Raw genomic sequence first — 26,727 nt, 5'->3', positions numbered from 1 at the left:
AAAGTTTCTAAGTCCCACTTCTTGCAGTTTGGGGACAGGAGGTTCAATTGGTACTGGTTAGCTGAGCAGTTGTTTTTTCCCTGCGCTCAAATAGGAGGTGAGCCAGCTGACCGCTGCAGTCACTTATGGGGTCCTGGGTTGAAAGCTAGCAGGTCTAGAATTCCTTCAGGTGCTTCAGACAGCAGGGCAGTTCTTCTGATTCTTCACAGGTCCAGGGGTGTTCTGATGAGTGGTTATGGGTCTGCCACTTTTAGACTCAGTGCTAGATTGTGGTGGAGGGAATTCCTTTGTCCGCCCACTAAACCAGCTCTGGTCAATTCCTTCCCTCCCTCTGGGTAGGTTCCAGCTTGAAAAGGAAGACAAAGGGGAGGCAGGCCGAAGTGTGAGCTTTACCTGCCTGTGACCAGGTATTCAGCCTTGTGAAGTTCCGGAAGGGGCTGGGCACAGCCCCCAGGCCAACCTTTCAAGGAAGGAATCTCCCTTCCCTCACACAAAGCCCCAAGTCCACTGTCTGGAAGCATTATACATCTCACCACAGGGAATCCATCGTGGCCAAGGGACAACTGGACACTAGCAGGAAAGCCTTTTGATTTTTGACTGGAAAGTAAGAACTTTCTAAAAGTACCATTTTCAAAATAGTAATGTAAAATCTGACTTGACCATTAAGTTGTATTTTAAATTACTGTTAAAATGAGTCCTTGAGTTATTTTCTAGCTACTTCTAAAGAGAATTTAGAACTTGTTAAATGTAATAGTGTAAACCAGTATTAGCCTATGGGAAAGCCAGCCTTGCCATACCATAGTGAAAAATGACTTTGGAGGTTTTCCACTGTCAGGACCTGTAAAAGATTAAATAAACAGATCGTAATTTAACAATATCATGTAGCCACCCCTATGGGCATTTAGGGCTTAACTTAAGGGAGACTTATTAGTATTAAAATGGCCTGGCAAAAAGTTTGGTTTGTTTGATTGAAACGGTTTTTTAAACTGCATGTTTAGGTCGCAAAGGCAGGCCTGGAGATATATTTACAGTGCTAATGTAGTGGGTGGTACAGTTAGAGCTACATCCCACAAGTAGCATTTAATAGACCAGCCCTAGTACCCCTGCACGAAGTACCGAATACTAAGGATTTAAAAGTTAATCAAAGGTACTTATTCAGATGTATACCAATGTTGACATGTTTAAAAGGGAGGGCACAAGTACTTTACCGCTGATTAGCAGAGGTAAAGTTCACAGAAACCCATGGCCAGCAAAAATGGGTACAACAATTGCGGTGACGCTGCAGAAAGGGCACATTTTCAATAGTGGTATTTTACAGGCCACTTGCTCCGTCTTGAAAAACAAGCAATGTGTATTGAGTACTACTTTCAGTTGGTTCCGAGCACTGTTGTGGGAATTTAGTGGGAATGGGGCCACAAACCCTATTTTGGGATGGAACTTGCAATTCCATGCAGCCCTATAATTTGCTTCCTGGGCTGCAGCTGGTATGGTGGCTGTCAGGATCTTTTAGGTGTACACTTCTATATACAGCGAGAGGAGTCAGAGTTTTAGGTGTAAGGAAGGTGATTGGTTCGAAGGAAATTGCCAGTACAGGTAGTGAGAGGAATTCTCTCTGTGTTATGCACTATTATATTATTATTATTATTATATTTCTTATATAGCGCCAGAATCGACCCCCGAAGGGGTATCTCCACGCTTGCCTTGGGAACCCGTCCTGGTTTTTCCCTGTGAGATAGCCCTTACAGGGCATCCCCAAGGTGAAAGCCAGGCATCCCGCCGCGGGGGGGCCGTTGTGGAGATTAAGCAAGCTTAATGCCCAGGGTTGCAGAGTGTGAACCCATGATTAGGTCAGGCACCGAAGCGAGAATTATCGAGTCCGTGGACATTTGAGCTCAACACCCTGCCGCGTCGGGAATTGAACCCTGGTCCCGGGTCTGACCTCTGCTTCAGGGTCTGCCTGCTCTAACCAGTGAGCCACACTAATCATAGTGTTGAACTCGTGAACCCTGGGGTTTTTCTTTGTTTCCTTTTTATCTTCACTCTGTGGTCTCTGGGGCCTGCTAATCAAGCCCCAGAGACATATGCAATGTACTACAAGACAGACTGGCAGGCTAGGCAGACAAGGCAGCTTATGCTGGAGAAAAAGATAGCACATTATGGATACATAAGCTGGGACCTGGTCATGAATGAGTTAATATGTGGTAGAGAAAAAAGAGAAGAGTCACAGAGTGAGGCACCAGTGTGGGATATTTAGTTGTAATTCTTCACTCCTGAATGCATAACTGAAATGGTAGCTTACAATTGTTTATATAGTGCTTCTAGTGGGAAGTGGAAATCACTTTATGTCATGAGTTTTCATTCATTGAATGAACCTGAATCTGTCATTAGATTTTCAATAATACTTTTCACTTCTAAAGCTATCACTCAAAATATGAATTACCATATTCTCCAGCTCTTAGATTTAGAGAGAAATCGCATTTCTGGAAGAATGCCAGACATTTATTAAATACAAACCATAAATACATCATTTAGCTTCACCCAGGGCACATGATCAAGGGGAAGAATATTTCAAGAGAAGGGGGGGGGGGGCGGCTCCTGGGGAGCTGCACATAATATGAGCATTGGGCTCTATATTCAGAATTTCACGCAGGCTTTATGTCCCCAACAGCAGCCTATGATGGGGCTACTAATTGTTAGCCAGTACAGGAAAATATTCCCTTTGTTGCCTAGAGGTGCGGCATTAGGTTCATTGGAGTAGTATAAAACATTGTAAGGAGTCTTCAGAACTAATGACCTCACCCAGCCAATCTGGATTTGGAATTGTCCAAATGTTTTTGGAGTTGTCATTACCATGGCACCCCCTCAGAGGAGGGGAGACATGTTCATCACTCAGAATGTTGAACATTCATATTATGTAGATCATTTTTGTATAAAAGTTATGTTTTTATATATAAAACTTCAGTAACAGTTGGGAGCATAAGTCAACCTTTGGGAATCCCATGTTTATATTACCTTGACATTAGATGTATTTAAATGTAATTTGTGTTTTAATTGGTATACCTTTGGATTGTGTTATGTTTCAAAATTAAGTCAGGATGTCACATTATAAGCATTTGCTATCATGCTATTAAACATTATGTCTCATTTTTAACTTGACATTTTTACATTAGTGCAAAGTTATTAAACTGCAGATCCACTTATTTTAAACAGTAGTTTTTATATTTGAATGAACTATGAAGAATTTGTGTTGTTTGAAAAATTGAAGATTGCAGTGCCAAGATATTCTAACATTCTTCTAATGTTTACCTCCATGTGCTAAGCTTTGCTTAATTTGTTAAATTTATATAGAAAAATATGTAAGACATCTTTTTAGAATTTATCGCTCTTTTCATTTCAGGTTTTGGAGCGATGGGGCACTTGGAAACAGACTTTCCTCTCAACTGTGACCAGATGATTGTTATTCTCTATAAGTGCAGTTAACGGGTAGAGTTTCTACCTTAAGTGGATTGAATGTAACTTATTTGGGGATATTTTCAAAGGCGCTAAAGCACATTGGACAGAAGGAAAGCTACTGAGCAGCCACTATATCGAAAGGTAGGTGTGCAGTAGTTTTATTTTTTAACATTGGATCTAGTACTTTTGAGAACCTGAAGATGAAATGGCCACTAATTAGATTTGGGTAACCACACCCCTTCATACTCGAAACAGGGTTAAATGTGGGATGCAAATTGCACCACTATTTCATTTACTTTACTATGTGGGGATCTCCGCCCCGACTGTGGAGGCATCCTATACTAGAGGGAACATTTGAAAAATAAATTTAACTAAAATATGAAATTCATTTTATATATTTAGTTAGTTAAATATAGAACACAATATTTGAAAAGCTACAGCACTAATAACTTAACTTTGAAATAAATATATTAATTAATGGAAAAATATTATATCACATGACTATTATATTTCTGAAGTTTAAATTTCTCACTCAAAGAAAAAAAAGTTGTAATTCTTTATAATTATTTAGAGGGATGTAGAGGATTGATGACATTGAATTTTAATATAGCTATATTTTATTAAACATTATTGTTAAATTATAGTTATGTACTATTTTTTTATATTGTTTATGGAAGGGTGTTGCTGCGCCATGAGTGGTACTGGACTAACTGTTGTTTTTTTTTTGTGAATAGCCAAAAGTAATACACTTCCTCAAAAATGTAAGTGACTCTAAAAGTGTAAGTCATCGTTGTGAATCAGACCCTAAGAAGTCAGGCCCAAAATTAGTAATATTTTATCACTGGGTCGTGCCCCTTTTATGATGCGCCTTAATGCAAACTTTTCAGGAATTACTAAGCCACGCAAAGCCAGATTTGTCTGGTGGAGTAGTAAAAAACCAATGCAACGCAATACAACACATAGAGCTGCCTTGTGTTACTGTGCGTCGGGGATGCATCCCGTTGGTGGAGCATGGTTGTTTCCATTCATTCACTTATTGCTTTTGACCCATATCCAGATTTACTAAAGTCTTTAAACTTGAGTTTGCACCAAAATGGTGTGCCTATCTAAGAGAAGCCGAACGAGGAGAAATACCTTCATTGCTCCTTCTTACATCATCTGGAGGAATGCACCTCTGATGACTGTTTTGAGTAGGAAAGTTTCAGTTCCTACACAAAAACAGTCCTAACCTCAATGCAGGCACACTTACGTTGTGGCGCAAGAGTGCGTGTATTGGTGCTAGGGTGAGATAAGTGCACCAGCACTGGGAGAGTGGAGGCATGCACCATATCTTAGTAGATATGGTGCATTTGTTGGTCAGACTAATTTGCATATAGCCATGTCTGAACTGGGGTGGCAGAGTGGGCTAAAGAACGGTGATGGATTAAACCCAGATCTTTTGACTGGGTGTGAGTGTTTAATTGATTCAGATGCTCCGTCCATTACCACCCCCTTTCGTACCGCTTTTGGCTGCCATAAGTGTGGCAGGGTATGCTCAGACATGAGTCCCTTGCTCACTTTGCCACTGGATTCAAGCAAGCCGGGCTGAAGACGGCTGGAATGCCAGAAACCGGTTCTCAGAAGCTTGTTTCCTGTCCAGGAAAACATGGCTTGGCAGTTCGGGCTGGACTGTTCCCATGAGGCACAGGGTCAGACTGATTTGCATATAGCCATGTCCGAACTGGGGTGGCAGAGTGGGCTAAAAAACTGTGATGGATTAAACCCAGATATTTTGACTGGGTGTGAGTGTTTGAAATTTTGCTTCTTTTTAATAATTTTTAACTGTTAATATGTAAAAATGTTAATATGATGTTTAAGGGTTGTATTTATTCATTTTTCTTTTTAACTTTTGGACTAAATTAATTCAATGTGGATTTTGTTTCATTGTGGGGCAGGGAGTGGGGTTCTAAAAACAACAATTTCTTTTTTTTAAACTGTAAATTGTCTTTTATGATTGAAACATATCGAATAAAGACTATTTTGAATTGAAATTGAGGAAAACTATTGCACGGTTCCCTTTCCATACAAAACCCCACAATCGATAATTCATGTACAAAATACAGTTTTAAAAAGAATGTTTTACAGCATTAAAAGTCCAATCTTAATCTCCTAATTCTTACAGCAGCTGTCAAAAAACTAGCAATATAATACATAATGACAGGGGTTTCCAACATTAACAAAAATAGCAGTGCAGGTTTATACTGAGAAAAACTCATCTCTTTCAGCAAAGGTTTGACATATCGCTTCCGGGGTTCAGAATACCAAGGGCAAAAAAATAGAAAATGTGCAGTATCCTGAACAGACTTATCATCACATTTACATGGGGTAGAATCCTCTAACTTACACCAAATTTTCATATCCCATAAGACCGTATGTATTTGATTGAAACGGAATTTTGTCAGTAACCATCTATGGAAAAAGTTTGTTACCACTGACAAATAGGGCGCCATCTCAGGAGTTGTAGTTATCATTACATAACTCCTCACTGAGAGTTTGCCCAGTTCCTCCGCCTCTCGCTCCGTGACACAGTGCCTGATGAAATTGGTCTTCACCCATACTAGATCTTCTTTACATAGGGATTCTGGTCTTCCAAAAATCTCAGGGCGTCCTAGCTTTGCAGCCACATTCTCTACATATGACAACCACTGGATATCCCTCACGTGATCTAGTTTCATACAGTCTTTAATGATTTTATGGTTCAGACTAAGGTTCTGGTTTAACCAGAGTTTTATCCATAACATAATGGGTGCTACTTTTAGCATATCAGTGATAAATCCCACCCCTAATTCAAGGTGTAGGGGATAAGTCGCTGTTTGATGGGGCAAACCAAACAATGATCGTAGGAATTAATTTTCTTCCACTTGGATGCAGTCTGTTTTTGTGTATCCCCAAATTGCTGCCCCATATCGTGCTATAGAAACTGATTTGGCTTTGTAAATGGCCAGAATAGCCTCTGTGGGTTTCCCCCCCAAGTCTTTTTGCGAACCCCAAGACTGCGGAAGCAGAACTTCTAACCGCATTTGCCTTGGAGGTTAGCTGCGGTCCCCAGGTTCCCCTTTGGTCAAACACTACACCTAAGTAGGTGAAAACCTTTACACCGGAGATAACTTCACTGCCACAGAAGAACGTTTTTTCTTTGCTTTTGGGACAACCCACTGACATGGTATGCGATTTGGCACTATTAATGACCAAGTCCACTTTGCCACTGGATTCAAGCAAGCCGGGCTGAAGACGACTGGAATGTCAGAAACCGGTCCTTGGAAGCTTGTTTCCGGTCCAGGGAAGACATAGCTTGGCAGTTCGGGCTGGACTGTTCCCATGAGGCACAGGGTCAGACTGATTTACATATAGCCATGTCTGAACTGGGGTGGCAGAGTGGGCTAAAGAACGGTGATGGATTAAACCCAGATATTTTGACTGGGTGTGAGTGTTTGATTGATTCAGATGCTCCGTCCATCACCACCCCCTTTTGTACCGCTTTTGGCCGCCATAAGTGTGGCAGGGTATGCTCAGAAGGGAGTCCCTTGCTCACTTTGCCACTGGATTCAAGCAAGCCGGGCTGAAGACGACTGGAATGTCAGAAACCGGTACTCGGAAGCTTGTTTCCGGTCCAGGGAAGACATGGCTTGGCAGTTCGGGCTTGACTGTTCCCATGAGGCACAGGGTCAGACGGATTTGCATATAGCCATGTCTGAACTGGGGTGGCAGAGTGGGCTAAAGAACCGTGATGGATTAAACCCAGAACTTTTGACTGGGTGTGAGTGTTTGATTGATTCAGATGCTCCGTTTATCACCACCACCTTTTGTACCGCTTTCAGGGTATGCAGCAGAGTCAGTTCCCTTGCAGCCTTACATTGCAGAAAGAATCGTAAATCTGGCGTCCAGTCTCTTATGAGACATTTCCCACCACAAGAAGGCAACTGTTGTGCCAGTTGCACAAGATCCATACTAGTCCCATTCATCTAGTCAGGATTATGACACTGCCGGATGTTGTAGTGAGTCCTGCAACAGCCCACCCAATGTTCCTCCACAAACAGCTAAGTTCCATCGTAGCTCCTAGGATTCAGCCTTGTTCTGAAGTTCTAGAGAATTAATGTTTTCTTCCTAAAGAAACCTCTTGTTTGCCATTGATGGGTGTCGCTCTGTCAGTCCCTAAACTGCTTCCACATTTTGCACTTGAACTTTTACGACAGTGTGATGTGTTTTCTGACCTGCAAATGTGACTTGCCGTAATGCAACTCTCCCTCGGCCCTTACAGCAAAGGTCAAATGTTGGACTTGGCCCTTATGGCAGGTTCACCCCTAGACTTTTTGCTTGTAATGGTGACCTGGTGATGGTGATTTTTGGGTTCTGCGCACTTTCACTGTGTCCCAGTGGAAAGTGCGTGCGCACTCTGAGTGCATGTGATGAGATAGGCCTGCCCTCCCATAGGAATGCATGGGGAATGTATGTGTCCCTGGTAGTTCCTGATGCGTGGGGTGTACAGGTTCGAATCTGATATGTGTGAACTCGTGAGAGTGAATGCTTCGCAATGGTGTATGTTGCATGAGTGTGTCATATGTAGAAATGCCATTTCCCGGAGTTGGCATATTAGTGTAAAATATGCCTGGCGTGTGATTGGCTGGAGCAGGCTGGTGAGCCTGGCTCCAGGAAGGCTGGATGGGTCTGCCCGGTGGTGAGTGGGAGATTAGCATGAGTGATGTGTGGGAGGAGTGTACCTGTGTCCTGGATGGGCTGGGTTTTCCCCACACAATGCTGGCTCCGCCCCACTGTGGTGTGACTCATTTCCCTAGCCCTGCCAGTGAAAGAAAGGGGTGGTTGGGCCATCAAGGGTACTCAAGGACCAGCTGCGACTGGGTCTGCCCCACCCTGTGCCAGAACAAAGGATTTGGTGTATAAAAATGGGGCTGTGTCCCCACAGAAGTTGTTCTCTTCCAGGATCCTGAGGGGGCTGTTGCTGCTGCCGCTGGCCCAGAGGACCGCCACTTGGAGAGTCTCCCTGCCTGGAGACCCAGTGTGCTGGCTCTGGGCCCAGCCTTGCCCCCCTGCCTGCCTACAGGGACTTTGTGACTGAACTGAGTGCCCTCTAGCGCTTGAGAGCGCTTTTCCTTTGCTTATAGCGCTGGGAGCGCGTTATTGAGGCCCCTGGCGCTTGGGAGCGCGTGGTCTGCTGGAGGCCGGTGCCCACCCGGCAATTGCCTGTTCATTTGTCGATCGCGCTTCCCCGCCCCGCATTTTGCGTGGGGAAAGCAGGGGCCGCCCTGCGTGTTGCCGCCGGTTCGCGGCTGCCCTCGCCGCACCTGTGGCTGTGGTTATTGCCTTTTTGGGCTGTGCCCCTTTATTTGAATCTACGAGTGCCCACCTCGTTTATTGTCCCTTTAAAGGCGCCGGTGCCCACCCGGCATTGCCCGCTAGATTGTCCCCGCTGTTGCCGCCCGGCCGCGACCAGGAAGTCAGGCAGGCCGGGGGCGGGCCTGCGGGACATCACGTGACCTTCCCCGGGCCGCGCTCTGATTGGCTGCCGGCCCGGGACAGGAAGGAGGAAGCCGGAAGCTGCCGGGAGCCGACCCCGGGATCCGGTGCACGAAGAGGGAGAGCGGCGCCTGTCTACTCGGGGCTCCCGGGACCAAGGGAGAGCCCAAGAGCCGCTGCAGCACGACCGGGAGCAGAGTGGAGCTCCCCGGTGTGGAGAGAGCCCCAGCACCTTCCTGCAGAGACCCGGTGAGTGGGAGGCGCGAGGGTTCGGGAGGAGGGGGAGGCGTCGGGGCACATTGCCGGTGCCCGCACCCCCCCCCAGTGCGTGGTCCAGGGTGTGTAGAAGCCCGAGGGGCCCTCCTGCCAAACAGAGTTCCCAGAGCGGGGCCCCTAGATCGCGGGGGCATATCACCCGAGCTTGAGAGGCTCCATCAGGGGGCAAAGTGGGGACGAGCCCTGGGAGGCCCAGAGGGCATTTTTGTTTCCTGCCCACAAGAGGCTCAGGCGTCCCAGTTATTTGGAGCCCAGAGAGGCTCCAGGAGTGCCACCTTCATTTCAGAGCCCAGAGAGGTTCTTGCGCCCACAGCTGCTTTGCGAGCTCTGAGAGGCTCAGGGTGCCAGTTCGTTGTTTTAGAGCCCAGAGAGGCTCATCAGTGCCACAGTGGTGGTTCTTGAGCCCGAGAGGCTCCAACGTTGCCCTAACTTTCCCTGCACCAGTTGCCCAGCACTTTGTGGGCAACTGCCACGTTTAGGCCCTGACATTGGGACACAGGGACAGTCACAGGTGGTGACTTGTGAGTTTGGCGCAATTGTTATTGTTATGCACCTCTGAATGTATTGTTGATGCATCATGTGTTTTCCCTCCTTACACCTCTGAATGAATGTTAGGCATTGCATCATGTGTTATGTTCTTACACCCCTACAGGTATTGTGATGCTTAGGTGGTTATTTTCTCCCTAGTACAGGTGGTGCTAGTGAGGTCCTGGTTACCAGTGATTACTGGTTGTGTGCTATTTTTGTACTACAGTAATTTACATTCTAAGTGCTATTTCTAAAAGTGTTACTTCTGATTCCTGACAGTGGTCCAGGTGGCCCTGTCTTGTAAATATCCCCTGTAAATTCTGCCCGTGCCCCAGGCACATTGTAAAGTGTGTGTTTTTATCTAATGTGTTTATTGTAATACAAAGGCTATTTTTTATATAACCTTGTGTGGAGTTTCCTTTGTGGTGGGCCTTGGGTGTTGTTGCTGGGGTGCATGCGCAAATGCTTAACTCATATCGCCTCCAAGTTTAGCCTTGCTGCTCGCGCCACGTTACCTAGAGGGTGAGCTGGGGTTATCTTGGCGTGTAACTCCCTTGCCCTGACCTTAGGAATGGTGATCCCTGACTGACCTCGACGCGAGTCTTGGCCAGCCAGGGTCCCGTTTCTAACATTGGACGCAGCGGTGAGGATGAGGATTTGTGTTTGCGTTGTACCACAGTGGCGGCAGGCCACACCACAGAACTCTGCATTTTAGATGACCACATTTTAGGGGATTATTGTTTTTGAAGTTCCATTATTTTCTTCTCCAAAAGGTATCATTGTGCAATTGTGTCCAGTACATTTGTTCCCCTGCCCCGCGCCCAGAGTTTGGTACCTGTGTCATGTGTGGTCAGGTTGAGGAATCAGGGGTGGTAGAAACTGCCTTACCAGTCCGAGGGGGGGGTTGTGTGTGAATGAATGGTGTGTGGCACTAGGCAAGTGAGTGTGAGTTCTCTGGGGTAGAGAGCTTGCTGAATCCTTTGTGAATTGTGTACTCCTGTGTTAGCTCAGGCCCCTAGGTTCCCTGTGTAATCTTTTCTCCAGAACGTCCGCCAGAATGGAGCCTGCTTTTGATTTCTGTGATCTGTTTGGATACAGTATGGGAGAGTTGGTAAGGTTCTGTGAAGAGAGAGACATAGGGGTGGATGAGTCAGACACTCAGTCCGAACTTAGGAGCAGCCTGATCCTATGGCAAAAGGGTCAGTGGGATCTTGAGCGCAGTGAGGAAAGGGCCCGGGTCTCACGCCATGAGGGTGTTGGGTCTGTGGGGAGCCCTGAAGATTCAGAGGAGGAGGAAGAAAATGATAGCACAGGGACGCCAGCAGATAGTGAGGACCCCATAGATAGGGAGTCCCTTGCTGGGTCCAGCGTAGGAGGCAGCGCCTCATCCCTTTCCCTGTCCCCAGAGGAGCTGGAAGATAGGAGGAGAGAAAGGGAACACCAGCTGGCTTTAGAGAAGCTCAAGTTAGAGCATGCCCAGGCTATGGCACAGCTGGGCATTAGAAAGCAACAGCTGGAGGTTAAGAAGCAACAGCTAGAGACTGAGAGGGTCTTAGCACAGGAAAGGATAGAGGAGGCTGAGAGGGCCTCCACCAGAGGCAGAGGAGCTCTGGAGTGTAGACTATCCCCTGCGCGCAGTGTTGATTGTCTGGATTCCCCGGGGAGGGTTGAGTCCAGTGGTGGCAGCTATATAGATTTCAGTGTAGGAAATCCCACTCCCAGTTCCCCGAGTATGGTTCCTGTTTCCCCAGAGGAGGAGAATAGGTTGAGGTTTAGGAACCTTAGGAAACCGTCTCATCAGTCTTGGGAAGATTTTGTTGATGACTGTTGTGGAGCCCTGTGTGATTGGGTACGGGACCCCATGAAATGTGATTGGGACATATTGGTTGATATGTTTCTCAGAGAGCAGTTGCTCAGTGTTGTTTATCCAGGATTGCGCCAACACCTAGTAGGGTGTGGATTGTCTGAACCATACGATCTTGCAGAGGAAGCAGACCGCTGGGAGAGGGCCAGAGGTTCTCTAGAGTCCCTAGTGAGTGAGTCCAACAGTAGTGGTATAGGTATCTTCCAGCCCAGCGTGGTGGAAGAGGCTCAGTGTAGCCCAGCTAGGTCCCAGTATAGTGAGAAAGGTGGAGGGGCTGACTACCTGGCTCAGTGGAGCAGGAGTCAGTGGGTGGCTGAGAGCCCCCAGAGGCCCGAAGCCCTGTCTCAGAACCTGGGTGGTTTCTTGAGGGAACACCAGGTTGGGGACCTAGGCTGTCCTGTTAGTACACTTGAGGAGGATCTCCTAGTGTCTAGGGAACCTGGAGCGTCTGTAACTAGAGCTCCAGGGGTTCCAGTGTCCGGCAGTGCTACTCCAGGAGGGAGTGCACAGAAGTCCGAAGTGAGGAGTGATTGGGGGATGAGTTTCCCAGTGGATGCACCAGTGGACCAGGGACTAGCCAGTTGGGCTAGATCTTCTTGGGGGGACCCGGGTGGCTCCACTTCTGTGCTGGGGGATCTTTGCGCACTGTCAGGTGGACAGGAGGCGGGAGATCTGCGCCAGGCAGACAGTCACACGACACATGGGTCATGTGTCAGCCTCAGGGGGATTGCGTGTGAGTCCCCAGAAGTCCTGGAGTGACAGGCAATTATTCCACCAAAGGTTTTAGACCGGAGGTTGGGAGGCCAGGTTCAGGTTCAGCCTGACCTGAAGGGTGGGATGACTGTAACTAGTGTCCTGACCGGTTCTTCTTCCAGAGGAACTTCTCCAGTTGGGAGAGGGCAGACCTCTGGAAGGGGGTGCAGAGGGTGGGAGAGCCCACCTCTGACCCCGGTGCAACCTGAGGGGTTAAACCCTGGGTTGGAGTGGCGTTGTAAGGGTACCCCTCGCAGGAGGAGGAGGAACCCTAGAAGAAGAGGTAGGGGGAGGAGAGCCTTCCCTGAGACTCCTGGTCCGCCTGAGGTTGTAGGCCCTAGGCTGGAGAACCAGTGGCAGTCTAGTCCTGTCTTGCAGACAGGGAGAGTGGAGAATGGCTACTATGTGCCAGGGGTTACTACCCCCCGCTCTGCGAATTGGCAAGGACCGGTGGCACCTGGGTGGCCCAGGGCCTGGTCCTGGCCGCGGACAGCTTGGGAGTACCAGTGGGGTAGCCCTGTTGGTCCAGATAGTGGTTTTAGAAGGAATCCCATGGGTTCACCATGGCGTAGAACAGGAGGGTGTCCCTGCAGTTGCGGGCCCGCGTCCGTGTTCTATCGCCCCAAGCAGGGAAGTCCATCACGGTGGTGATTGTTCTCCCCTGCGTTTTGGCTGGAAGGGGGTTGTGTTGGACTTGGCCCTTATGGCAGGTTCACCCCTAGACTTTTTGCTTGTAATGGTGACCTGGTGATGGTGATTTTTGGGTTCTGCGCACTTTCACTGTGTCCCAGTGGAAAGTGCGTGCGCACTCTGAGTGCATGTGATGAAATAGGCCTGCCCTCCCATAGGAATGCATGGGGAATGTATGTGTCCCTGGTAGTTCCTGATGCGTGGGGTGTACAGGTTCGAATCTGATATGTGCGAACTCGTGAGAGTGAATGCTTCGCAATGGTGTATGTTGCATGAGTGTGTCATATGTAGAAATGCCATTTCCAGGAGTTGGCATATTAGTGTAAAATATGCCTGGCGTGTGATTGGCTGGAGCAGGCTGGTGAGCCTGGCTCCAGGAAGGCTGGATGGGTCTGCTAGGTGGTGAGTGGGAGATTAGCATGAGTGATGTGTGGGAGGAGTGTACCTGTGTCCTGGATGAGTGGGCTTTCCCCACACAATGCTGGCTCCGCCCCCCTGTGGTGTGACTGATGTCCCTAGCCCTGCCAGTAAAAGAAAGGGGTGGTTGGGCCATCAAGGGTACTCAAGGACCAGTTGCGACTGGGTCTGCCCCCACCCTGTGCCAGAACAAAGGATTTGGTGTATAAAAATGGGGCTGTGTCCCCGCAGAAGTTGTTCTCTTCCAGGATCCTGAGGGGGCTGTTGCTGCTGCCGCTGGGCCAGAGGACCGCCACTTGGAGTGTCTCCCTGCCTGGAGACCCAGTGTGCTGGCTCTGGGCCCAGCCTTGCCCCCCTGCCTGCCTACAGGGACTTTGTTGCTGAACTGAGTGCCCTCTAGCGCTTGAGAGCGCTTTTCCTTTGATTATAGCGCTGGGAGCGCTTTATTGAGGCCCCTGGCGCTTGGAAGCGCGTGGTCTGCTGGAGGCCGGTGCCCACCCGGCAATTGCCTGTTCATTTGTCGATCGCGCTTCCCCGCCCCGTATTTTGCGTGGGGAAAGCAGGGGCCACCCTGCGTGTTGCCGCCGGTTCGCGGCTGCCCTCGCCGCACCTGTGGCTGTGGTTATTGCCTTTTTGGGCTGTGCCCCTTTATTTGAATCTACGAGTGCCCACCTCGTTTATTGTCCCTTTAAAGGCGCCGGTGCCCACCCGGCATTGCCCGCTAGATTGTCCCCGCTGTTGCCGCCCGGCCGCGACCAGGAAGTCAGGCAGGCCGGGGGCGGGACTGCGGGACATCACGTGACCTTCCCCGGGCCGCGCTCTGATTGGCTGCCGGCCCGGGACAGGAAGGAGGAAGCGGGAAGCTGCCAGGAGCCGACCCCGGGATCCGGTGCACGAAGAGGGAGAGCGGCGCCTGTCTACTCGGGGCTCCCGGGACCAAGGGAGAGCCCAAGAGCTGCTGCAGCACGACCGGGAGCAGAGTGGAGCTCCCCGGTGTGGAGAGAGCCCCAGCACCTTCCTGCAGAGACCCGGTGAGTGGGAGGCGCGAGGGTTCGGGAGGAGGGGGAGGCGTCGGGGCACATTGCCGGTGCCCGCACCCCCCCCAGTGCGTGGTCCAGGGTGTGTAGAAGCCCGAGGGGCCCTCCTGCCAAACAGAGTTCCCAGAGCGGGGCCCCTAGATCGCGGGGGCATATCACCCGAGCTTGAGAGGCTCCATCAGGGGGCAAAGTGGGGACGAGCCCTGGGAGGCCCAGAGGGCATTTTTGTTTCCTGCCCACAAGAGGCTCAGGCGTCCCAGTTATTTGGAGCCCAGAGAGGCTCCAGGAGTGCCACCTTCATTTCAGAGCCCAGAGAGGTTCTTGCGCCCACAGCTGCTTTGCGAGCCCTGAGAGGCTCAGGGTGCCAGTTCGTTGTTTTAGAGCCCAGAGAGGCTCATCAGTGCCACAGTGGTGGTTCTTGAGCCCGAGAGGCTCCAACGTTGCCCTAACTTTCCCTGCACCAGTTGCCCAGCACTTTGTGGGCAACTGCCACGTTTAGGCCCTGACATTGGGACACAGGGACAGTCACAGGTGGTGACTTGTGAGTTTGGCGCAATTGTTTTTGTTATGCACCTCTGAATGTATTGTTGATGCATCATGTGTTTCCCTCCTTACACCTCTGAATGAATGTTAGGCATTGCATCATGTGTTATGTTCTTACACCCCTACAGGTATTGTGATGCTTAGGTGGTTGTTTTCTCCCTAGTACAGGTGGTGCTAGTGAGGTCCTGGTTACCAGTGATTACTGGTTGTGTGCTATTTTTGTACTACAGTAATTTACATTCTAAGTGCTATTTCTAAAAGTGTTACTTCTGATTCCTGACAGTGGTCCAGGTGGCCCTGTCTTGTAAATATCCCCTGTAAATTCTGCCCGTGCCCCTGGCACATTGTAAAGTGTGTGTTTTTATCTAATGTGTTTATTGTAATACAAAGGCTATTTTTTATATAACCTTGTGTGGAGTTTCCTTTGTGGTGGGCCTTGGGTGTTGTTGCTGGGGTGCATGCGCAAATACTTAACTCATATCGCCTCCAAGTTTAGCCTTGCTGCTCGCGCCACGTTACCTAGAGGGTGAGCTGGGGTTATCTTGGCGTGTAACTCCCTTGCCCTGACCTTAGGAATGGTGATCCCTGACTGACCTCGACGCGAGTCTTGGCCAGCCAGGGTCCCGTTTCTAACATCAAACATTGCGGAAGTACGGGAGTCAGAGCTCCCGCATGCCCCCGAGCTCCAGCCCCCGGACATCCCTTTCCTTTAAAACCACTGCCAGGGTCTTGCGAAAGAATGGCAGCTCCTGATCTGCACTCCATGTGGAGCAAAGCAGAGTTGACAGAAACACATTTATGGGTTTGTCGGAGAAGCAGTTGTGCCCTCACAGTTTCTCAGCCACATTTGTCCTTTGTGAAGGAATCTTGTGTGCTGGCCAGCAGAGGATGGTAAGCTTTGACCATGTACATTTGCTAATTTAGTTTACTTTCCCAGTTTCGAAGTCGGCAGCGCTGGCCATTATGCCACATTCTCGCCCAACTTTCATGGTTAGTAGTTGGTTCTGTTTTAGGCGGCGCTAACAGGAGAAATGGGCTGGTGCAGTCTGCCTCCTGACGAGAGCCCTAGCATTTTTTTTTCAACAAATGAACCACTGGTGTGAATACATCCTTATTTCACTGTGGCTGGCTAAAGCACACACTTCTAAATATCACGTAACTTAAAACATAACTATCAACATCTGAGGTATGATTTCTCTGTTTCAGAAAAGGCTGAAATGTTGGGCTGGATCGTGTCCACCAAACTCCAGCTATGAATCTACTTTCATGTGTGAGATACGGGCCTCCCACAAGCACTCTGGCAGCGAGCACAGCATCCTTTTATATATGAGTCATGCTTATAACTGTGGGATTGGCCGGCCCTTCTCTAAGCGGCCATTACTGCCTCAGAAGCAATTGTACCAAGTGTTCTGTGCTCTTAGGATGATGTCTGAGATCAGACAAAACCCAAAAAGGCTGCATTGCAAAATAAAAATGAATTTAATTTGTAAAGAATGCACCTGACTGAGATTCCTTAAGCATGCCTCAGACTACGGATGAAGCCAAAAAAGCACACATGTTCTAAATGTGAGGCAAAGGGAATGCCGGCGTCAGAATGTATATAGTAGGTGAAATACTATATTAGTTGTTAAGTATCAAATTATAGAGACCACTTTTGTCTTCTGAATTATAGAACAGTGAATAATCTGGCATTTCAAAGCGGATTAGTCGACAATTGAAAACCGTATTACATTTAATGAACTAATAGAAAGTTTACTCTTTTCCCCCATACACCTGAGGCAATGCCCTGATCATCTGCGATTTAGGAAACTTCTCGAGCCCTCCCTGTTTTAACATCTTCCTCAGCCCGCCAGCAGCTTCGCCCAAAAGCGCAGAGATACCCCTTCGGGGGTGATTCAGGCGCTATAAAACCAATAAATAAATACATAAATATTCTCTTCTTTTCTATATGCTGGGAAAAACAAGGACTTTTTTAATAACAATTTTACACGTCGACTTTCTACAAAGCAGAATTTATGATGTGTAATATTATTGAGTGGATTTAATTTAGCAACATATGTAAAAAAAATGTGAGCCAAAGTACGTTCCATGCAAGTCTTACCTCTACACACGGAGAAGCCATGTTGGAGACTTCGGCTAACTAATGTCTTCACCAAATCCCGGGCTGGATTACTTAAACTGTCTGGGTGGGTTCACCTGGGCTAATTTGCAACATACCAATTTCAAGTGTATGTTTGTGTGAGTTCTGTTTTGCTGCATGTGTTCAATGGTGGGTGGAGCTGATAGGTGGCAGAAACAAATCTCTAATCTTGCTCGTTACAAAATATAAAATAATGAATGACACAGATATTTGATGCTGCAAACCACCCATGAGCACTTGGGAAATAAAGGGTCATTAATATATAGATTATTATGCTAATACTGTGTATACGAAATGTTTCCAGCTACAGGGGATGTTTTTCCTCCATTCTGTACCATTCAAAATGCATGCTGGCGGCCCCTTCTGGTATTGTTTACATTATGTATGTCTGGAGTGAAATCATTTGTCATGTTTTATACAGTCCGTGAATAAGTGGGTTCTTAAATTGTGCCACAAGTCGAAGGAAGTCCCTCTTGCTGTGTCTTGCTTTCACTCTTATTTAAAGATCACTTCACTTCAGCAAACAGCAATGCTGTGTGCACCATTGACTGACATTGTAAAGGTGAAACATTGATGTCAATGTTGAAAAGTTGTACCACTTCTCTTAAGTTTAGTCCCTTAAAGTTAAGGATTGGTTGCACGTGTTGTGCTTGTTTTTGGGACCATCCCCTGTTTCTTGTACACGTAATTGGAAATAATTGGCATATTTCAATGTTTAGTTTATTTCTTTGAGTAGACTCCTAGTTAGTTCATCCTAAGGGTAAAAAGTAAAAGAACTGCACCAGTGCTGAAGGAGTTTATTGGGTGAAACAAAAGTTTGGATTTATTTCGTAGTAATATGTGATCTTATGTGTGAAGCAAGCTTTACAAAGCTGTGATTAGGGAGTGACTATAGATGCAAATTTCAGTTCAGCCAGTGGCATGATATTTGCACCACTTGGAGGAAAATGTGAGGATGGGGTTTGAAAAAAAACACGCCTCACTGTAAATTGACCTGGTGAAAAATCCTGGTGACCTATGGATTGAGCCCTTCATGAGTATATCATCTTGAGGAATTTGGGGGCCCTACGCAAAACATGGTCAGGGATCCCCTGTTTGGGCCAACTTTGACTTTATTTTACCCTTTTTCAGCTAATTCAAGCCCTTGTGATGCCAAACAAATAATGAATTGCAAGGTATGCTTTTGAGAAACAGGGGCACGCTACACCGCCGAACGCTTACGATTACCAGCATCTGTATGCTAACTAGTATTGTATCGCAATATATGGGTGATATTGGGCTTTCCTTGCATCTTGCGAGGCCTAAAGAACTTTTCTGGGTGTTCTAGTCGCATTCTTTCTATAGAGCTAGATACCCGTGGTGAGGTTGTGCAGTGCTCCGATTTTCATTGGTTTCATGAGCACCATTCATTATGCATGGTGTTGTCGTTTGATGTGCACAGCTCCTTTAATGGTACATGCACAGCTCATGACAGGAATGTTTATATCTCCAGCTTGAGGAGTCTTCTAGTGGGGGCAGTTGGAGGCTGGGCAGGTTGCATAGTTGGTGGTGTTACTTCTCTCTTAAATAAACAGAGATGAAGAAAGGCTGAAATTATGTTGTTTGAATGAGTTTGAGAAAAGTTGAAGTAGACGGTGGAAAGGTGAGGGAGTGTAATGTACAAAAGAAGCAACCTGAGACAAGGCATAGAAAGAGCAACGGCAGCGGCGGAGGAGCGTCGCCCCAACTACCCGCAGGGGCAAATGAAAAATAAAAGGATCTAAATGCAGATCATTTTATTTTTAGTCATGCGGCCTAGTCCTCGGTGTGGGGTCACAGCACTGCAGCAAGGGGAGGAGGAGTGGTGGTTACTGCTGTCAGTGCGCATGACAGTTTGGCCAGCCATCTTAGGGAGGCCAAACTGTCATGCGCACTGACATTTCTGCAACCCAGCTGTGTTCCTGGGTGGAGAAACCAGCAGGCACAGGCTCCCATCTCCAGATGGAGCACAAAACCAGTGCACTCTGCTCAATCCCTACGCTGCTCTCCAGGTGAGAGCAGCCTCAGGATTGGCCTCAGGGGAAGAGCTGGGAGCTTCAGCCTGAAGAGGAGAAGACCGGCGAGCAGGTGACCGGCAGGTACGTTTTTTTTATAGTTTCAGCTTCCCCTCGCACTGCCCCCGAAGCTGCCCCTCCACCTCTGCGCTCCCCCTACATTTCCATGACACCAGCCATTAGTGGCAAAGAGTAGTGATGAAGACGGAAAGGAGGGAGGAAGGAGTGAAAACAGAAAGGGAGATGAGGTGCTGAGAGAAACGAGATAAAACAGAGAGACAGCTGAGGTTAAGAAATATGTTATGTAGCTATGGAGAAAGAGAGAAAGAGAGGCATAGTATTGTGGGGTAGAGATGTACATATAGGTGATTTGGAAAGATGCATAAAGAGAGCGAGGTGGACAGGGTGAGTTGAAATAGAGAAGGTGTTCAGATAGAAGTGAGAAAGAAAGAGAGAGAGCATATAATGACAGAGAGAAGTGATAGAGGTAGAGAAAATAAGGTAGTGCAACATGATGAAGATAAGAAGGAGGGTGTGGTTGAGGTAAAAGGCGTAGAAATAGAATGATAGGGAAGGTTGAGAGGCGAGGTAGAGAATACATAAAGTAAAACGAGATATCAGGCAGTATAATTGAGAGGGGTGGGTTAGAGAGTGAGTAGGGAGTGAGAGAGATAAGAGGTAGAGCGACAAATAAAGCAGAGAGAGAGGCAGTTTATTCAATACTGAGGTAGAAAGACAGGTGAGGGAGAGGTAGAGAGATGTGAGGTGTAACAAGATAAAGAGAGCTAGAAACGCCAGTTAAAGAGAGACCTGAGGGGATGAAGATATATGGCACAAAAAGAGAGGTAAAGGGGAGGCTGAGCTGTGAGGTACAAATTAAGGCATGAGGTAGAGAGTTGGGGAAATATTGGTGTTCAAGAGAAATATATGTAGAGGTAGGCTCAGAGAAGTAGAGAGAGAGGTGAGGTAGTGGAAGACAATTAGAGAGAGATGTGGTGGAGAGGTGTATTTAGAGAGAGGCTTTGAAGAAATAGTTACATTAGAGGTAGGGGGCATGTCCATAGAGCTGTAGAGGTAGGGGGCTTGTTTATAGAGCTGGAAAGGGCATGTCCTCCGAGCTGGAGAGGTAGGGGGCATGTCCAGAGAGCAGTAGAGGTAGGGGGCATGTCCATAGAGGTGTAGAGGTAGGGGGCATATCCACAGAGCTGTAGAGGTAGGGGGCATGTCCATAGAGATGTAGAGGTAGGGTGCATGTCCATAGAGTTGTAGAGGTAGGGGGCATGTCCATAGAGATGTAGAGGTAGGGGGCATGTCCATAGAGTTGTAGAGGTAGGGGGCATGTCCATAGAGCTGTAGAGGTAGGGGGCATGTCCATAGAGCTGTAGAGGTAGGCAGAGCGGGTCGTGAAGAGAGGGTCACATAGAAGATGTGATGTGAAGTAAGAAGAAATTATTGCTTTTTTAAATTAGTTGCCGCCAACTCAAAGAGAGTATGAGAGTTAAGGTTAGGCAGGCTGGGCTTTTGAGCCGACAATTAACTCCTTCCATGCTCGTGATGGAACCGCTCCGTCACGAGCATCGGTTGAGCTATGCTCATGACGGAGTGGTTCCGTCATGGCCCGCTCGGCGCGCCTGCGCGGCGCGAATTCCACGCCTGCGCTGGAAGTTCCATTGAGCAGGCGGGGCCATGACGGAACCGCTCCGTCATGAGCACAGCTCAACCGAGGCTTGTGATGGAGCTGTTCCGTCACAAGCATGTGAGCGCCGCTCGGCCCCCCCTCCCCCTAGCGCTGCGGCGGAATTGCCGCCGCAGCGAAGGGGCTAAAAAAAAGAATCTGTTTTTTATGACAGTGATATCTTTGCTGGAGGAGTCAGGAAGGTGGACACTGCCTATTCCTGAGCGCGGCCTTCGACACGGTCAACCACCATATCCTAGTCCAGTGACTTAGCGATCTTGGGATCACAGGCACTGCCCTGTCTTGGCTGAAATCGTTTCTTCAGGACCGCTCATTCCAGGTTATAGAGGGCAATTATACATCTAAAGAGACCCCTATATGTTGTGGAGTGCCTCAGGGCTCTTCTTTGAGCCCCACGCTCTTCAACGTATATATGTCCCCCCTGGAAAAGATAGTGACCCCACATGGGATAAAACTCCTGACGTACGCAGATGACACGCAGCTGGTGGTCTCTCTCACCCAGCAGGAAAATCCCACCATAGACCTCTACTCCTGCCTGAGAGACATAGTCAGCTGGATGGACAGATCTCACTTGAAGCTTAACAGCGACAAGACGGAGATCTAGGTGATGGGGAATCAGGCCCATTTCCACCCGGACTCTCTTTGGCCCCCCTGCATGGGTAAACCTCCAACTCCCAAGCCCGAGATTAAAAGCCTCGGTCTATGGCTAGATAAAAACCTCACCATGCAAACCCAAGCAAGGAAAACGGCTGGAGTTTGTTTCGGTCTCCTGCGCTCTATCCGAAAAATCCTACCACTGCTCCCTTTTCAATCAAGGAAACTTCTGATCCAAGGCCTTATTTTGTCAAGGTTGGATTACGGCAACGCACTGTACCTGGGCGTACCACAGAAAGTTACAACTAAATTACAGGTAGTACAAAACGCCGCCGCCAGGATCTTGACCAATACTAAGACCCGCTGCTCGGCCAAACCAGCTATCCGAGAGCTGCACTGGCTACCCGTCATAGAAAGAGTGCAGTTCAAGGCGCTCTGCCTTACACACAAAATTCTTAACGGAAAAGCCCCCCCTATACTTAAAGATCTGGTCACTCCGTATACCACTCCAGACCCCTCCGATGTTCTAATGCCCACCTCACTCGAGTACCCAAGATCAATAGAGCACGATCAGGAGGTCGTTGTTTTTCGTACAACGCGTCCAAATTGTGGAATTCCCTTCCCTCTGACCTTCGTGCACAACCCAACCTGCTGGCATTTCGAAAATCTCTGAAGACATGGCTGTTCCCGTGAGCTTCCCCCCCTCTTCATTCCATCTGTAATGGTTCAGCGCTGGGACGCTCACGGGCAGCTATGCGCTTTAGAAATCTGGTAACATTAACATTAACATTCTCTGTTCATCTGGAGTTTCTGATTATTAGCTCTACAGTAGCCATGCTGTAATGCACTCAAAACACTTCATTAATATGTCCACTGAATCAACCAATCTTAATGGAGGCAGTCCCTCCCACTGCACAAAGGACTCAAGAGGGCCTGACCCAGCCCATACTTTCAGGATAAACACACAAGAATAAGAATTCATTAAACATTAGAATTAATAAAACATAAGTACATATTCAGTTGTTATAGAGAAATGTGGCATTGCCCTGGCCCTCTGGACTGATGCATAGTATGTGCCAAGAATTTAATGCCCCACCCCTGATGATTTATTTTACAAATCCTTATTTTAGGTGTGTTACTTCAAATGGATCTACTGAAGCAAACCTGGACTACAACCCCAATAATGTATAGGATTAGTGAACAAAAATGTAGGACTGTAGCACCACATCATTAGTGAGCTAAGGGCATCTGATAGATAAACATATCTATTCTCTTTCAGAATAACAATTTCGCTATGTAAGTGTCTGTATTTATTTTCAGCAGGAATTGGATAGTTTGTCTTTCACCTATCAATATTTTAATGAGATTTGCAATGACAGCAATAAACTTCACTATAATTTATGCATATTTTCAGGTGTTACGGTAACGAAGTTTAAGATTGTTTATGAAGAAATAAAGGTCAAATGAATAAAACATGTTTATTTTGTATAGTATTTTTCAGGTATCATGGTGACAAAGTTAAGGATCCTTTATGAAAACATAAAGGTCAAATCAATAAAACATGTTTATTTTGTATTGTAGGCACACAGTTATGTTAATCAAAATGATGAACATAAAAGTAAGCAGTACAAATGTCAAGAATAATTGAAAAATGAATGAGAACCAATTAGACCCTCTGGGCCTGATGTAGACATTTTGGACAGGTTACTCCATCACACCTGTGGCGGATGTTCCATCCTCCTTCTTACAAGTGTATTACATCTTATGAGATTTGTAATAAGAGACACATGTTATATCATGGAGCACTTGTCCTAAGGAACACATTTGCAATAGAGTAACCCATCTGCCAAACTCTAAATCAGGCCCTTTCATTGTGCAACAGTTCAAGAGGGTTTGTTGCAAATAACAAGAAATAACGACAAAAGGTAAGAAAAGGGTACGGTAAGGTAAAGTAAGAAAAAGCACAGTGTAGCAGTTAGTTTTTTACTGCCTTGTAATACAGGATCTAGAAGGGCTGGTTGAAGAGAAAAAAAGATAACAGCATTTAGAAACGAATCACCAGGGTGTGAAGTACCCGGAAGAGCAATCAGAGCCACAAACAAATTAAAGGTTGGTTGAGAAAATGTCAGAGAGCTGGAAAGATAAGTTACTCACACAATCACTCACAGAGCCATTCACGCACCCATACACAGGCAGTGATACACTTATTTAAAAAACACAATTGTGTATTGCATTTATAGAAAGACTAGTTTGTAAAAACCAACAGTTACAGAGACGTTATAATTTGGTTCAGATTTTACACACACAAAACCATAGACAATCAGCAGTTACAGTAACTTAAGCTAACTATTACTTTCCCTCCTTGCAATATATTGCTTACAATCTCACACTTCCTAAAGAACACATGTGACCCACCAAAAAAATCTTTATACAGGCATAGGACCAAAGGGGCAGGAGAGAACACCATACAGTACAAGAGGTTCCACTAGTATTTCTGTGTATTTACAGAAGGACTTTGTGTTTTATGTGGCGATGATTATACATAGAAAAATCAAAGGGTATGATGGACGGAGTGTTGAACATTGCAAGCACTCACCCCCAGTCAACTGTTCTGGGTTTAATACATCATCATTCTTTAGCTCACTCTACCACCCCAGTTCAGAGATGGTCATATGCAAATCAGTCTGACCCTGTGCCTCATGGGAACAGTCCAGCCCGAACTGCCAAGCCATGCCTTCCCTGGACCGGAAACAAGCATCCTGGGACCGGTTTCAGGTACATAACCCTCATCAGCCAGGCTATTCTGAATCCAGTGGCAAAGTCATCAAGGGACCCACATCTGGGCATACCCTGCCAACTTAGGGCGAACAAAGCAATACCAAAGGGGATGATGGAGGGAGCGCTTGAGCAAATCAAACACTCACCCCCAGTCAACTGATCTGGGTTTAATCCACCATGATTCTTTGGCTCACTCCACCACCCCAGTTTAGGCATGGCCATATGCAAATCAGTCTGACCCTGTGCCTCATGGGAACAGTCCAGCCCAAACTGCCAAGCCATGTCTTCCCTGGACCGGAAACAAGCATCCAGGGACGGTTTCGTGTTCATAACCCTCATCAGCCAGGCTATCCTGAATCCAATGGCAAAGTGAGCAAGGGACCCATGTCTGGGCATACCCTGCCAACTTAGGGCGAACAAAGCGATAGCAAAGGGGATGAGGGACGGAGCGCTTGAGGAAATCAAACACTCACCCCCAGTCAACTGATCTGGGTTTAATCCACCATCATTCTTTAGCTCACTCCACCACCCCAGTTTAGGCATGGCCATATGCAAATCAGTCTGACTCTGTGCCTCATGGGAACAGTCCAGCCCGAACTGCCAAGCCATGTCTTCCCTGGACCGGAAACAAGCATCCTGGGACCGGTTTCAGGTTCATAACCCTCAACAGCCAGGCTATCCTGAATCCAATGTCAAAGTGAGCAAGGGACCCACGTCTGGGCATACCCTGCCAATTTAGGGCGAACAAAGCGATAGCAAAGGGGATGATGGACGGAGCGCTTGAGCAAATCAAAAACTCACCCCCAGTCAACTGATCTGGATTTAATCCACCATCATTCTTTAACTCACTCTACCACCCCAGTTTAGGAATGGCCATATGCAAATCAGTCTGACCCAGTGCCTCATGGGAACAGTCCAGCCCGAACTGCCAAGCCATGTCTTCCATGGACAGGAAACATGCATCCTGGGGCCAGTTTCTAGCTAGGCAGCCGTCATCAGCCAGGCTGGCTTGAATCCAGTGGCAAAGTGATTATACATAAGCAATTACATATAAGTTGTATCAGAAGTGCTAAAAAAGTAAGATATGCCAAAACAAATACATTATTGAGGATACATTTAAAAATGATGTAGAGTGTAATCAAGGTCTTTTCTATTGGGATTAATTCCTTCTGTAAATGCACATATTACATCACTCATGACATGGTCACTGACATAAATGATGAAATCACTTATGACATCTCAAATACTTACACCCATTAGCTGGACCCAAACTGAACAAAATGAAAGGGGAAAGTAATACGGTTGTTAAACTCCACAATCTAAACTATAAAAGAAACAAGCAAACTCATTGGATGATGTAATCAGTGATGTCATCATTGCTACCATTTAAGATGTCATAAGTGATGTCAAATGATGTCATAGAACACGTCTTGAGTGATTTCATATGTTAGGTCATAAGTAGTGTATAGCGGAAGCGCAAGTTATAGTTAGCTCTGCTAACTATAACTTGTACATTTCTGTGTTTTTCAGTTCACAATGTTAATGTTGTCACTAACAAATTCACCTAACTATAACGTTACTTTAACCTTTGCTTTTTTCACTGAATACATATATATTTACAAGCACATATGTACCCAGATAGACAGGTTGTATTTATGGACAGAGGGATACATATATTATTCTTTAACTCTAGTCAAGGATTCCACTCACATGGATTCTTGTTCTTGTGCTGTCAGTTTATCTAGCAATCTTTCTGCTGCTAATGGCCGACTGTCCTGCTAGATAATTGTAGACTGTGGAGCAGGCATCAAAGATAATGACCATTATGCCTGTCTCATGGAGCACAGCTGGACACAAATGATATGATTAAATAATACGGTCACTATTCACAGAAGACAGTGATCACAAACAATGTGTCCTCGCTCTTGTGGCGAGCTTCCAATTCAAGTCTCACCCCTCCATTTGGTTCCCTTATTGGAAACATGTTTTTGTTTTTCTTACCCGTTTCAGGAAAATTAATTCCTCTCACTTGTTAGTCATTCCTCCTGCCTCCTTAGGCACCTATTAATTAAGACATGGCATTTGTCAGCAGAAATGAAATAGCATTGGAAAAGTGGAAATAATCAGACATTTCTTGCACTGTAGAAAGACTGAAAACATGTTACCACAGGAAAGGCCCATTGGGATTGCTCTTGCAGGCACTGATGATATGCATTGATAGTAATATTTCTTTCTCAGAGTGGCAAAGCAGAACACATGCCATCTTAAGGTCACTGTTGGCAGCATACAAAAGGTTGGTGGCAATCAGATCTATTTCAAAAGCCCCTAGAGGTAAGCAGAGGCCACTTCTGTGTACATAGAGGCACTGCTGGAGCAGCTCTCATTAGGGAAGCGAATGAATCTTATTTTGTTTC

General features: G+C 46.9%; 1 protein-coding gene across 2 annotated transcripts in view; it reads left to right on the top strand.

Annotated features, from left to right (window-relative positions):
* The window catches only part of LRFN2 (leucine rich repeat and fibronectin type III domain containing 2), a 1,526,854-nt gene that overhangs the window by 297,435 nt on the left and 1,202,692 nt on the right, over window positions 1-26,727 (top strand). For both annotated transcript variants that reach the window (XM_086926065.1, XM_086926064.1), the window contains exon 2: window positions 3,398-3,594. The gene's annotated coding sequence lies outside the window, so the exon portion shown is untranslated. The remainder of the gene's footprint in view (window positions 1-3,397; window positions 3,595-26,727) is intronic.

This window comes from Lissotriton vulgaris, chromosome 6 (assembly GCF_964263255.1).
Source record: "Lissotriton vulgaris chromosome 6, aLisVul1.2, whole genome shotgun sequence".
Taxonomy (NCBI): domain Eukaryota; kingdom Metazoa; phylum Chordata; class Amphibia; order Caudata; family Salamandridae; genus Lissotriton; species Lissotriton vulgaris.
The sequence above is the reverse complement of the archived record's forward strand: the minus strand, read 5'-3'. Positions and strand labels throughout refer to the sequence as shown.